This window comes from Myotis davidii, unplaced genomic scaffold (assembly GCF_000327345.1).
Source record: "Myotis davidii unplaced genomic scaffold, ASM32734v1 scaffold1316, whole genome shotgun sequence".
Classification (NCBI taxonomy): domain Eukaryota; kingdom Metazoa; phylum Chordata; class Mammalia; order Chiroptera; family Vespertilionidae; genus Myotis; species Myotis davidii.
This window is the reverse complement of record NW_006287901.1, coordinates 1,010,343-1,023,919: the sequence shown is the minus strand read 5'-3', so window position 1 is coordinate 1,023,919 and position 13,577 is coordinate 1,010,343. Positions and strand designations below refer to the sequence as shown.

General features: G+C 45.6%; 1 protein-coding gene across 1 annotated transcript in view; it reads left to right on the top strand.

Moving 5' to 3' along the window:
* The first annotated feature begins 6,699 nt into the window (after positions 1-6,699).
* Positions 6,700-13,577, top strand: part of CHRM2 (cholinergic receptor, muscarinic 2) — a 156,620-nt gene continuing 149,742 nt past the window's right edge. The window contains exon 1 of the mRNA XM_006759583.2: positions 6,700-6,747. The gene's annotated coding sequence lies outside the window, so the exon portion shown is untranslated. The remainder of the gene's footprint in view (positions 6,748-13,577) is intronic.

Here is a 13,577-nt window from a genome sequence, read left to right as displayed (position 1 = left end):
GCCCGGCCTCTTTCCTTTCTGCAGGGATTTATAGAATACTGCCCATGAGGTCTTGTAAATGAGGTGCTTCAGCCAACACCAGTCACCTTGCTGAGTAAATGAGGAAGAAAGGACAAAGTCTCCAGGATCCATCCAATTAGGCACAGTAACGTAAGGAAAGCTTTAGGAAAGGCTTCTTCGGGCTCACGAGTTGAAGGAAAGGCCTGTTTTTAAAGTGAAAAGGTCTACACGGAGTGATATTATCAGACTGGCTCAGCTGAGTCTTGTTTGGCAAAACACTGCTTTCTGCATCACAATGATCTCAGTCGCTCAGACAACAGTGTGGTGATCTCAGGCTGGGGAAAGGTGGAGGAGGGTATGGGGGGGATAGAAGCTGATGAAAGGAGACTTGACTTGGGGTGGTGGACACACAATACAATGTACAGATGATGTATACCTGAAACCTGTATAATTTTTGTTAACCAGTGTCACCCCAATATATTCAATAAAAAGGAAAAAAAGAAATAAGGGGTAGATCAAATTTAATGAGGAGGCTGTCCTATGTTGTGGTGTCTCCCAGTATGTTTTCCTGAAGTGTGTTAGACTTTCCACCTGATATGTCCACCTTGAAGGGCAAGTTTTAGTTAGCTTTAGAACAAGGTAAATTGAGGATCTGAGAAATTATGTGAATTCCCATGAGCTGCTCCTGAGTTCACTCTAAAACAGTGGTTCTCAACCTTCCTAATGCCGCGACCCTGTGATACAGTTCCTCATGTTGTGGTGACCCCAAACCATAAAATTATTTTTGTTGCTACTTCATAACTGTAATTTTGCTACTGTTATGAATCGTAATGTAAAATATCTGATATGCAGGATGTATTTTCACTGTTACAAATTGAACATAATTAAAGCATAGTGATTAATCACAAAAACAATATGTAATTATATATGTGTTTTCTGATGGTCTTAGGCGACCCCTGTGAAAGGGTCGGTCGTTCGACCCTCAAAGGGGTCACGACCCAGAGGTTGAGAACTGCTGTTCTAAAATCTAAGAAATTAGGCTTCCTTACAGACTAAAAATATTTTGAGCATTCCTAGAAACTACTCCTTCCTTCACAAAGAGCTATTGATTCAAATAATTTGGGGCTCCATCCACAGAGAAGAGTCTGATAAGACCTTCACTTTGAAGGTGCTACAATCGCATCTCCATCTGAGAGTCCAGCATCTGACTTAAGCTGTGAAAAGGGGAAGTTGAAGCTGTTCCTCAAAGTCAAGGTGAAGTGGATGTGGTTGACTGTGTCAGTTCCCCTGTCTTTGAAGAGGAACTCAGCATTACCTCCAGTCGGAGGAATACACACACACACACACACACACACACACACACAACTTCTCTAAGTCAACTCACTCCCGAAAGGCTTTTTTTTCTTCATTCTTAACACAGATTTACCACCATTGCAGCTGCTTAACATTTTGCAGGGTGGTGTTTCACTTTATCCCCCTCTTCCCATTCTCTGTTTGAAAAATAACTCTGTATTTTAAATATTTTAGACTCAGCAGCAGTAAATGTTTTCAGGCTTTGGATCACACCGCCACTGCTAGAGAGGAAGAGTTGAAGACAGCTGTGGTGCCAAATTTCAAGAAAAAAAGGAAAAGAAAAAAATAGCAAATCCTTGTTTGTTAGACTGTCACCAAACATCACTGGGAATCCGTCCCACTTGTGCATGGAAACTCCTATTGTGGAGTCTGAAAAAGGAAAGCTTAGGATTTTCTAGGAGGAGAAGAGATCATATTTTTTAGCTAGAGAATAGAAGCATGTAAATTGCTTTCTGAGAAGGTTTGTAGGAAAAATAAATAACTCTAAGAAGAATGGTGTGTTTATTATGGTATTATCAAGAATGGTGTGTTTATTATGGTATTATTTCAGAACAGGCCCTGGCCCCTGTTGCTTAGTTGGTTGGGTGCCGTCCCATGCACCAAAAGGTTGCTGGTTCAATTCCTGGGCAGGGCACATGCCCAGGTTTGGGGCTCAGTCCCCAGCAGGGGTTGTGCAGGAGGCAGCTGATTGCTATTTCTCTCTCATATCAATGTTTCTCTCTCTCTCTCCCACTCCCCTCTCTCTAAAAGTCATTAAAACATCTTTAAAAAAATTTCAAAAACAGTGAGGGAGACTGAAGAACTCAATTTAGGCAGCAATTGTCTTTTAGTGGATGTTTATTTTAAACTCAGAATTGTTGTTTTTCAAACTGAGATCAAGGAAAAGAAAGGTTCTCCTGACATATGTTGGGGAGGAAAATTTTCCTATGCCTCACAGAGGTTCTTTGGATGGTCTAATAATCAAATAGACATGAGGCAAACTAACAGGGGAAAATTCAATTTAATTTCATACATACAAGAACTACCCCCCACCAGTGGTTCTCAACCTTCTGGTCCTTTAAATACAGTTCCTCATGTTGTGACCCAACCATAAAATTATTTTCATTGATACTTCATAACTACTGTTATGAATCGTAATATAAATATCTGATATGCAGGATGATCTTAGTCGACCCCTGTGAAAGGGTTGTTTGAGCGCCAAAGGGGTCGCGACCCACAGATTGAGAACCGCTGCCCCAGACAGACACACACACACACACACACACACACGAGAGGTTCCAAGACAGAACGTTAAAATAAGGTACATATGCTATCATCTTGAGCCAAGGAATGGGATAGGGGCCTAGAGCTTCAGGGGGTGGCGGGGTAGGATAATTTACAGGATGATAAGGAAAGCAGATGATCAGTAATTAGGTATTCTCCCTGTCATACAGATAGGACATAAAATTTTATTTCTGATAATAGCTCCTTATGGGCAAGGCTCACAATTTAAATTCTTTAAGGGAGAGGTAAAAGCAGTTTCTTGAGCCTGTATGGTCTTCATTGCCTTTAGTTTGAAATAATCCACATGTCCAAGCCATACATCTTGGGGAGGTATGTTCTGAGCCCCTTCATATACATGAGATAAACCAGCCTGCCTTCTCCGAACCTCCTGCTGGCAAATGCTGCGCTTCCCTTGCTCACCTCTCAGTTTGTGTGAGTGGGAAATGAAGAGCAAGGCAAGATCTCCCCCTGCTTTTGGCTCATTTTCCCCGTATAAGCAAAAGTCTCACCTTCATTTTCTTGGTTCTTTGAAAACAAAAAAATTAAGAAAATGTTATGGCCACTATACCTAGTTGGAAATGACTCAAGTTGAACTTGTCATCCTCTTAATCCACTTATAATGATAGAGCGCTGATTTGTACATCTAATTACTGAAGCCTCATTGTTGCTGCACTGAAATCAACGTGGCAGCTTCAAATATGCACCTTCCCAGGAACGAGACCCGCCAGTCATTCCCCCTCACCTGACCTTAGTGGCGAGCTCATGTCCAGTCTTACTCAGAAGCGAGCTTTGTCAAAGATTCAAAGTCATCCTTTCAGGCACCTGCACTTGTCAGCGCATGCTTAAAACCAGCTCTGTGAGGTGGTAGGTAATGAAGTTTGGCTTCACAAGTGGAAATTACTAATTTATTAGTGTTCTTTGAGGTGGGAAACAGGCATGTGGATAAAGAGAAACCCATAGATGCATTCTACAAAGTCTTTACAAAAGCACTTTGGAAAATGTTCCACACCATGGGTCACGAATAAATGTAAAAGCTGTATTCTTCAGATCGGGGAGTACTCTTTGATCTGAGAAAATGGACTGGCTTAAGAGAAAAATAAAATGCTCAGAATTTATATAATTTTTGTTTGTATAGAAAAAAAACTAGAAGGGGGAAATAATTGGGCTTCTTGGGATTAGTATTATGATGCATAATGTTTAACATGCTTATTGCATGATATTTGTCATTTTGACTCTTAAATGTTTTGACCCAGTAGGTCAGACACATGACCCAGAAATCTGTGCTTTAAATTCCTAACTCACAGTCTTATAATTCTGGCTAATTTGCTATATGCCATACATTACTGAAAACTGTTCATGAAGAAACCTTATTATTCCTTATAACAACCCCAGGAAATATTACAATGTCCCTTTTACAGAGTAAGAAACTGAGGCATAGAAAAGGTGAATGATTTTTCTAAAATCACAGTGAGTGGCACAGCTACAAATATAGATAAAAAGGTGTTTTCATTGATGACCTAGAAGAAGAAAATGGACAACATTGTTGATCATTTGCTGAAAATGCTGCTTCTCTTTGCAGCTCCTCTTCAAAAGGACATAAGTATAGTGACTCCTATTGGACATAGTAGTTCACTTACTCACAGACTTAGTTTTATTCAAGTTTAAGAAAATATTTCTTGGCGTTCATTGACTTTTTGCTTTATTGCTCTTTTGGGAATGTGTAGTCCTATGGGTAAGAAGGCATCAATGGTATGAAAGGACAAAATAGCAACAGATTACTGAGTTTTCCTCTTCTCTAATCCTGGTCAGAGATCTGTGCCCCTTTTCTTTTCGGCTTTGTGTGTGTGTGTGTGTGTGTGTGTGTGTGTGTGTGTGTGTGTTCAAAAAGAGTCAAACAAGTCCATGGATTTATAGAGGCTTAGCAGAAAGAAATAATGGAGTAAGGACAGAAAATGTGGATTTATTTTTTAAAGAGCACCTAAAGGAGACGAAATGTCAAAATAAGATATTTAATGTAATGGACCAAATGCTGGGGGAAGCTGAGATTAAGACTGGACAGAGCTGTCTTGATTTTCTAACAAGCATCTTAACATCGCCCAGTGCGGGTGGGATATGAGGGTGGAAGCTGAAGATAGAGCCACAGTACGGTAATGCATGATTTCAGGCTGACTTCAATTGAGCAAAATTAAGTTTGTGCTATGCCCTGCTTGTTGTTGGCTGCAAGTTATCTGAAAGGGCAGAAACTACAAGATTTCCATTTACTAGTGAATTTATATCGCTGTGTAATTGTCTTGATTGTCAACCGTTATATAGGTGTTTCATATGAGTGTCTTTCCTTAGCAGTAAGATTGGAAGCTTATGAAAACAAAGAGTAACATTTGCTATTCTCTATGCTGTTTGACATTTAGCAAAGGACTGGGCATTGAGAATTTAATTTAATTAACTATATTAAACCAATGCATCTTCAACCTGCTCCTTGTTTGTCTTTATGATCGAAAAGGGATGCATCTAATATTGTGTTATTCAATTTAAGGTTTCAACTTTTTTTTTTCATTTGCTTGACAAAGTTGGGCGAGAGAAAATGCAGCCTGTAGAACATATCAAACATTGATGTTGTCTTCACATACACGTACACTTGCATAAAAGCAAGTCTTGTACTTCAGAACTGTCACTGTGCCTTTATCAAATGGGTTAGCACCTAACATAATAAATACTCTTTGAAAGAATTTCTCATTAAACAAATAAAAACCTATAGCCCATGTGAGCACAAAAAGCTTGCATCATATTTTTTTTATGGAGATCCCAAATTCCATGAATACTTTGTACCCAAATGCCTATTCATGGAAAACAAGGGCATTGATCTGTGTTTAAAACAAGGAAAAATATCTCTAGAGAATAAATATCTCTAAAGTCTAGCACATTGATTAATGCCCCAAAGAAATAAACAATCTGAACAGCTTAGCACGATTATGTGTTTCCATAGCATAGCGGATTTATTCTAACATTTTCCCACCTGGAAAAACTGGGCTCAAGTGTCTTCGGCAATGGCAAAGCAACATTGTGTCTCCTCAGAACGTCATGCCACTCTCAGAGCAATCCTACACTTGCAGGAATGGGGCTGGGTGGTGGTGGTGGTGGTGGTGGTGGCAGTAGTGATTGTAAAGGTTCTGGTGTAGAAACTGCAGATGGAGAGCGGGGCTCTGGGCATGGAAGTGGAGAGGAGCGGAAAGGAGCCTGGAGAAAGGCTGTCATATTTGCTCAGAAGAACCGCCAAATCAGAGAGCAGAGAAGATTTCATTGGAGGAACGCCTTCACCAGCAATTAATCCTGTCATACTGCAAGAAAATTGTAAATGTTCTCTCCAGAAACTGTCCGCCCATTGCAGCTAATGGAACACACGCGCACGAAGGGATCCGCTCTCCTGCTCTACACCAAAGGCGCCCGGTGCCGAGACCCGCTCCAGCGAGCGCGCGCGCGCACACACACAAACACACACACGCGCGCACACACACACGCACGGACACACACGCACACGCGCCAGCCTGAGGGTTGGCCAGAGTCTTGCAACCGCAGATCCCGCTAGGAAATAGCCACAGGCACCCTGAAGTCGGTGCTGCCGCTACTCCGATCACTACTTTCCCAAGCACTTTGGTGAAGAAATGCATCCCGCCCGGCTCGCCGGTCCCTGCAGGTCTCGGTTCTATTCTGTTCTCCAGACTCGTCATCTTCCTGAAAGCCAGGCTCCAAAGTCCTTTTTGCTTCTCCTTGGGTGGTTTGGTGTGGAGGGCGGGGGCAGCGTCAGTTTCACTTCCATCTAAGCCGCCGAGGGGCTCCCGGCTGGCGGAGGGACCGGGACCCCTGTGATGTGCGCGACTCTGGCGGCGCGCGCCGGAGCCCCGCAGCTCTGGCCAGAACCACCGGGTCCGCTCTCTGCCCGCCTCCCCCGCCCCACCCCTCCGGGTGTCGCGGCACCAACTAATCTTTTCCTTTTCTCTCGCAAGATCAAGGGAGAAAGCGAGCGGGCGGCTGGCTTAGGACTCTGAGCCCTGCGCAGCTCGCGCCGGCGCCGGTCCGCCCCGAACCCGCGAAAGTCGCCCTCCGGGGAGGTAGCTGGAGCCAAACCCGCAGCAGGTAAGAGCGCCGCGCCGCGCAGCTCTCAGCCTGCCTGCGCCCGGGGCCCTGGCACAGCGGGGTCCCTCCCGACCTCCAGAACCGGGTGCGGAGGGCTCGGGGTTGGGAAACTGGCCGAGGGTCCCCCACAAGTGCAGATTCTCAAACGCAAACTTTGGCTCCTGGGGCTTGGAGGGCTGAAGGGAGAGATGGCGGGTCTGGCAGGAAGGGGCAGACGAGGCACCGCGCGGGGCAGGGCTGGGATTCCGCGGGTCACTGAGTCCCGCGGAAGGCAGAAGGCAGCCTGGGAGCCGCGCCTGCCAGGGCACCGCTGCCTCTTCCAGCCCGACACCCCTCCACTGTCACCAGGCTCCCTCCCGCTCCCCGAGATGCCGCCACTGAAAAGACAGGGAGCTCTTCGCCCTCTCCTACCCCTCACGGTCCTTGCAGCCGGGATTGCCACGTCTTCCAGGCGTTTGGGGTGGAGGCCCCGCTCGCCAAGGCTATGCACCGTACCCAGGTTCCGCCCTGTGGTGCCGCGGTTCGTGGACCATGGCCAAGGGCCAGGGGGACAAGCATGAGCGAATGGTCCCAGGACAGAGGAGGGGGAAGCCTTGTGCACCCCCGTCCCAGTGCAGCTCCGCAGAGCTTATTGGCTTTCCGCCCAGGCTGGGGGACAGGGGCTCAGCCCGGAGCTCCAGAGGTCCAAGACCGTGCCGGGCATCGCCAACACCCGCCTCACGATGGGCCCTTGGCAGCCCGGCGGGGCTCGGGTCCTGGATAGGGGTGACTCCACTCCTGATGTCCCTGGCGGTCCGCACCTGCGGACCTGAGCGATCGCGAGTGTCTTCTGGCTCGCGGAACCCGCGGGAAGCGGTCCGAGCCCGCGCGGGGTGGATCGCGCACACCTTCCACCTGTGAGCCCTGCCCGCGGCCCCTGGGGCGCCCTCAGAGGGGTAGGAGGAAGCTCACCTAGGGGAGCTCTCAAGAGGTGAAGATTCCCCCCAATGACGGGCACAGAGACGGAGAGCGGCACACACCCCTGCCTCAGTTCCCTCAGCTCCCCTTCGGGGTCCCCATCGCTTTCTCTCCCCTCCTGCCGTCGCCAGTCCTCCAGGCTGCCTTGAGCCACAAAACCGCCCAACCGAACTCACCAACCCCAGGTCATGAGACCAGGCTGTTGCCTGTATGGAAATGTCACCTCGGTGCAGAGAGGCGGGAGGAGAGCAGAGAAATAGAGATAGACGCGGAGGGCAAGAAGACCTGCCTGCAGACATCTCACCCGAGCTGCCCTCAGGTGTCCTGAAGTTAGTTCACGGCCGGTCTGCCCGGCACCTCTGTGACTGAGGCCACCTAGGGTCACCCGTCTGCCCGCCCGGTGCTTCCCAGCCCTCCAGCTCCGGAATCTCCCACACTGACTCTCTATTTCCCGTTCATCTTCTCTCTGCAGTTTGTTTGGTTTGTCTGGCTTTCTTGCTCTTTTTCTTAGCGCTGGGGGGCGGTGGGTACCTGGCAGCCAGCCCTGTGGTGTGCCCGTCCCCCAGCACACGCAGCCAGACACACAGACACACGTCCCCACGCTCTACCGCACACCGCCCGCGCTCCAGCGGGCAGTCTGCAGTCTGGGCTCCACAGAGCCTCGTGCCCGTGTCCAGGGCCAAGGTCAGGGTCATGGCCACGGCCTCAGTTCCGCAGAGGACCGGGCCGGGGGAGAACGGAGCCAACCCCGGCTCCAAAATAAAACACCCTAGGACAACAGAAAAAGCCTGAGATAAACTCGAATTTGGGTTGGGGGTGGGATGGGGGGAGGTTCTAGGGGAGAAAGACTGGCCTTTCAGCTGCATGGAGCAGCTTTAAGAGAGGGGGGCTGGGTGCCCTGCCTCTGCCCCCCCCTCCCCTCCCACCAGGCCTCAGGCCAGAGCCCACCCTTGGCGGGCAGCCTCTCTCCAGCCACTCAAGGAAGTCCAGATGGCTGGTTCCTCGGGCGGACCAGCAGCTCACTTCATTCCTGGCCACTCTGCTTTACCTGCATGGAGAGGTTGCTGAAGGTGAGGTAGTTCTAAACTCTCTCAACCCGGCAAAGGTCATGCTTTGTTATTTTGTTGGCAATCTGGTTGTATGTATGCATAGTACTGAGAAGCACATGGTACATTTTCATTGATAAGCAAATAAGCAGGGTGATAATACAGTTTGAACTACAATTAGGAGTGTGTGTGTGTGTGTGTGTGTGTGTGTGTGTGTGTGATGTGAGATATCTTTGGGGCCTTCACAACAAGGGCACTGATAATCATAGAAGTAAACCAGTTGTGGCCAGTGACGGGTTTCACATTGGGAACTGCATTCGGCTGCAATTCAGAGGGTGGACTGTGAGACTCTTGTCAAGTGAGTGGAAGAATTTTGTGCTAAAAGTGACACAGCTCTGCAGGTTTTGGCAGCTAAGAACCTCAAGAAGCAGTAAGTTCATGCCAGATGAATTTTTATTGTTATCACTGTTATTAGTAATGTGTTCAGGTTGTGGCAGAGATAAGAAGATTCTATGGACTCTACACGCTTTACTGGGTTAAACAATTATGCCGGTGAAACCTGAAAAATAAAACTTGACTCTGAAAAGGCATAATTCCAGTCACGCCCACTTACTGTTTTAAAACTCTGAGTGAGGTAGGAGTGGGGAGAGTCTGGGGACCCCAAATTCAGGGTGTGCTTCCTGACAGATGCTTGGTTTTCTTTCAACCGCAATAAATGCGTGTTTATGCAAGTGTGCCTGAAGGTGTCTGGAGGGGGATTGGAGTGAGGAAATAGGTGGATTTTTATATTCCTGTTATAGTTCAAGTTCAAGAGAACCCAAAGGGCCTGCTTGTAGTTCTCAAGTGACTTCAGGGGTGGAGGTGGAAGAGACTGGCAGTCACACAGAAGTACAGGTCCCTTTGGCATGGTCCCCACAGTCTGTCAACTTGGGGGGTCAGCTAGTTCTATTTTCACATTAAAAAAATTACATTGCTTTGAATGTGACTCTATGCCCTTCTTTGCCCAGGTAACCCCCAACTACAAGCAGGTGGATGTAAATTTAGTAGGAATTTTCTAATTTCAGTTCCAGGGTAGCCTGCTCTCAGGTTCAAGGACACAGAAGAGAGAGGGGTGTCTCCAGAGGTGAGAAGAAAACAGCCTGCTGGCCGGTGGGGGAGGCCTGGAGGGCAAGTCAGGGGAGGGGGAGAGGTGGGCTGATTGGGGAGCACATGCCTCTCTGACCCACAGCCCTGAACAACGTAAAATCAAGTAGAAAAGGTGAAGAGAGCACAGTAGAACAAGAGGAAATGAAGAGGAAATGGGAGAAAGAAAGAAAGGTAGGAACCTGTGGGTACACTGTTAACAGGCACAAGTGATGGGTTCAACCTCCATCACCGGAGTTAGTCCTTGTGTGGGGTATGCCTGGGAGAAAGTGCCTATAACTGTCTAAACCTGACCACTCTAGCCCCACTCTTAATCTTACCTTAGTCTTTCTCCCCTGTACTCCGTAGGATCAAGAGAGAAACATTTTGTTATCCAGTTCCTCTAAAGAACTGATTTTCTTCACTTAAACTTATATTGGAAGTGGCTGCCCATTTTATGGTGTGGACTCTGTGTGATTTTCCTCAGGGGACACCTATATATCAAACACTGTCAATATCCTCTTTGTGGCTGTCAACATCTGGCTGGCAGTCCCTATCACCTGCCCCCACTTTGCCTATCTTTGGATCATGGAGCATGTGTTGGGACTGCTTTCATTAGAGGGCATTGGAGCAAGGCCACTGATTACATCCACCCAAGCTCAGCTGGGTCGCGTGGTGGTGCTGGTGGTGGTAATTTTAGGAGTGTGTGTTTTGTGTGGTGCAAAGGAAACAGGTCAGTCCCCTTAGAAATGCGTTTTTAAAGAGCGTGTTCAAAGTCCCCGGCACTGTCCTAAGTACCTTCCATGTATTATGTTATCTGTGCTGTCCCCACTGTTTACAACAGTATCTGGCGCATCTTAGGTTAAGTCTTTGTTCAATGTGTGAATGGGTGAATCAGTTTTCTCATTTTATCATCGCAACAAACCTATGAAATAGATGTTATTTTTCCTATTTTACGAACGAGGAAACCAGAGTTCAGAGGTAAGGACCCCAAATCACATAGCTGGTTACTTGCTGCCTCTTGCTGTGCTGCTTGACTCCATTAATTGTGGTAACACTGTTTGCCCTGCGTTTGGGAAATCGAAACTGTTCAGAGTTTGATGATGTTCTCCCCCTCCTTTTAATTCAATTGTGCATATTGGTGTGGTATCCCCTCCACCCTAACTGAGAAAGATTCATAGCCAACTAGATTCTTAGTTGCCGCAACATGCTTGTTCGGATTAAAGTGTTTGCCTCTGGCAAAGGAAAACGAGGGCACCAAAATTGCCTTAAATTTCGGCAGATGCTATTTCCACCTATAGCTTTATTGAGATTTTCTTTGTCTGGTGCAAAAGGATAAAAGAGAATTTTTATATCTTTCAGTTGTTAACGTACAAACATCCAAACCTGTAAAAAGATTTTGTGAGTTTATTTGAGCCAAACTGTAGACAATTGCCTGGGAACAGAATCTCAACGGATTGGGATAATGCTCCGGAGAATGGCAGTTCTTCACCTTGTTTTATACATTACAATCATAAGTGGGTTACATGAAATCCACTGGTGATAGATTAGGGAGGTGGGAGAAAGCAAAGGGGTGGGGGGACCTCTGGAATTGGATAAAAAGTAAAATGATAGATGCATGCTTCTGTTACTTAGGTGGGTGCAGGATAGTTAACAGTCAACAATTAACATGATAACAATCACAATGGAGGAATTTATAGTATTTGGTTGTGCCCTGAGGGATCTGGACAAAGGGAAGTTACAAGTTACCCTGACATTTCACGAGGATGTTATCTTAGGTGCAAAAAGACAATAGGCTCAGTTCAGGTAAAGATTGACCTTTCTCAGGGAAGATACTGGTCTAGGGCATGCCTACCCACTATAAACTGCTTTTAGTTAAAGTTCTAATTTCAGACCATCTTTTGTGGTTACTGTAGGTCTTTGAGTTTGCAAAACTGCCACACAGGCCTTCCCTGAGCTAGTCAGGTTAGCATGTGGCGTTTTCTTGCGTCCACGCAGTTTAACTCATAATTTGTGTTGTTGAAGTGGATGGAGAAGCTTATCCAACGTGATGCCTAGCCAAGAACTGCGTACATCCCAACCTCCAGCCTAGCCCTGTATTCATTTTGCCTTGCTGAATGAGTGCTTCTTTCTTAATTAAGATTGCTGGTACTTAAGGGTCTGAACTTCAAGGGCAGCTTTTCGTTTTAGTTAGAGTTTTCAGCCACCTTTGCTTTGAAAGGCATAATGTGACTTTGGGAAACTGATATTAGCAAAGGGTGAGATAGGTTCTGGCTGGTTTGCCTGCTTCCACACTTTATATATTCTTGTCTTACTTTATTTCGTTTCCAGTCTCCCTCCCTCCCCCCTACATGTACAAGATCCTTCTTTCATACTGTGACCTAAATATACAATCATCTTAACTGGTGCTGTTACCATGGTAATGTTTTATGGTAGATAAGGGTACACATTAAAAAGTCAGTTTCTTTCATTTGGAGTGGAATTCCTTCTCTCTTTCGCTCGCCCAAATCCAGGCTTTCACAGAATGATGCCCTCTGGTGTTCAGTAACAGGAAGCACATGACTTTGGATAGGGCAAAACCTGTTTTTAAAACTTTGAATTTCAATTAAAATTTGAAACAGACAAAAGCAAGAAGACTTTTAATTAGTATGTTTTTAAACAGAGAGATTAGTAGAAGACATTCCTTGCCTAGGCATATTAAGAGTGGCTTACTGTGTAGAATTCTAAAAAGTTACGGGAAAGGAGAGATTTTTATACCCTTAGGTATTTAACATTGCTGTGAAAATATTTCTATAGCAGACAAAGATATTCTATTGAGATATTTCTGGAAGAAGACACTCATAAAATTTTTTTATGTTTAAATGTTTAAAACTTTAAGGTGGAAGTATTTTGTTCTAAAATGGGAATGTTTTTCTCCTATCTCCTATATATTTTATGTATAATATAATTTTATATTATATTGTACATATATAATTTGTTGCTGCTTTGTTATAGGAGAAACTTGGAAGTTTACTTTATATTATTGTGTGAACAGTAATATCAATTTATACATTATTATTGATCACAAATTACATGACAAATTGGAAGTGAGGTTGATCTGCTATAAACATGTCTTCCTTCTTCCTCACTCCAAGTCTCCTGTCTCTGTCTAAGATATCACTAAGGCAAACCTGTCTCTGAGACTCCGTCTAGAATTCATTCCCATCTCCATCCACACACCTTCTTCAGACGGTAGCATCTCTCACATGAACTGCCACCAGAGCCTTGTGTTTTGCACTGGTCTCCCTTCCAAGCTTTCCCTTAGGGCAGTGATGGCGAAACTATGACACGCGTGTCAGAGGTGACATGTGAACTCATTTTTTTTGGTTGATTTTTCTTTATTAAATAGTATTTAAATATATAAAATAAATATCAAAAATGTAAGTCTTTGTTTTACTATGGTTGCAAATATCAAACAATTTCTACATGTGACACGGCACCAGAGTTAAGTTAGGGTTTTTCAAAACGCTGACACGCCGAGCTCAAAAGGTTCGCCATCACTGCCTGGTGCAATCTATGCCTCACACTGCCAGAATGACCTTTCTAAAATGCAAATCTGAACACACCATTCTCTTATTAAAAGTTCTTCACTGCTCCTCAACTGTCCAAGATAAACTCTAAATCCAAGCCCACATGATATCTTCCATTTCTGGTCAAAGCCTTTTT